This window comes from Seriola lalandi, unplaced genomic scaffold (genome assembly GCF_002814215.2).
Source record: "Seriola lalandi dorsalis isolate HSWRI2012SDOR001 ecotype SW California unplaced genomic scaffold, Sedor1 jcf7180002054222, whole genome shotgun sequence".
In the NCBI taxonomy this organism is placed as follows: Eukaryota; Metazoa; Chordata; class Actinopteri; order Carangiformes; family Carangidae; genus Seriola; species Seriola lalandi.
Genome location: NW_019524775.1, coordinates 11414 through 12575, shown reverse-complemented (window position 1 = coordinate 12575; position 1162 = coordinate 11414). Strand labels below are relative to the sequence as shown.

Below are 1162 nucleotides of genomic sequence, written 5' to 3'. Positions count from 1 at the left end.
TCAAACAAATACTGGACATTAATAATCTTAAAGAGGTTTTTAGACCTGCAGAAAACGACATTATACTCAGTTAGAATCATTTATCACATGTGTTTATACACTGATTATTAATTAATGCTGAATAAAGGAATTCAGGTAATAAAATAAATCATATTTATTTAATGTTCTGCTGCTGTGACATTATTTCAACTCTCAGATGAAAGTCAGAAACGTCTTTATGAGCCAATGAGAAAACAGACATGACGTGATGATGTGGAGACGTTTTATAAGAATAAAATCACGTTCATTCATTTATTAAATTACAGATGGAAGTGTCTGCATCTGACTGACCCGAGAACAGTTCAGTGTCATTGAATTAAAGTGGCTTCATCATGTTGTAAAGTGTTTATACATCTGAAGCCAGTGAACGCGTCACATGACGTCCATCATGGCCGACTGACCACCTCTTCCTCTCTAGTTCTGTCGACGTCAGCTGAAACTAAAGAGCAGAACTTTTCCAGACACACAGTCCATGTTGAACTTGCTGCTCTGTTGCCTAGAGACCGCCGCTCTCCCTCACTTACCCATAATGGTGGCTCCGCCCACTGTGAGCAACGCTATTAACGTGAAGAGAACGCACACCAGAACCACAGACGCCGCTCCGCTGCTCCCCTGATAAACGAGAACACACTGTCACTTCCTGAGGTCGTCTTCGAGTCACACTGACGTTCATCGTGTGAACTCAGCGTCTGTGTGGAACTGACTTCACTGACCTCACAGTAAATACATATGTATGTTGTTTATAACAGACACAGAACAACTGCAAACAAAGAAGACAAGTGGAAGAGACAGAGACTCAGAACGACTGCAGAGAGAAAAGAAAGAACCAGAGAGACTAAACAACATCTGGTGAATTCACACAGGACGTGTTTGCGCCTCACCTCGTCCACGAGGCCTTCAGTGCTGCTAGTGGAGGAAGTTAGGACACGCCCTGTGGAGGTCATGTGATCTGTGGAGGTCATGTGATCTGTGGAGGTCATGTGATCTGCAGGACAGGGAAACGAAAGCAGATGTTTTGAGCACAGCTGTGTCAGCAGCACGACGTCATGGTGGAGGGAAAACATTCAGACACAAGCTGTGAGTGGACTGTAAGAAACCCTGGTCTGAGGTCTGGGCTCCAAAC

The 1162-nt window shown here is 44.1% G+C and overlaps 1 long non-coding RNA gene across 1 annotated transcript; it reads right to left on the bottom strand.

The window, feature by feature from the left end:
- Positions 1-248: 248 nt before the first annotated feature.
- LOC147819221 (uncharacterized) lies at positions 249-1086 on the bottom strand. The gene is made up of 2 exons (XR_015437119.1): positions 921-1086; positions 249-651 (listed from the first exon to the last, which is right to left on the bottom strand). It is a non-coding gene; the product is annotated as an uncharacterized LOC147819221 (long non-coding RNA).
- Positions 1087-1162: the final 76 nt, after the last annotated feature.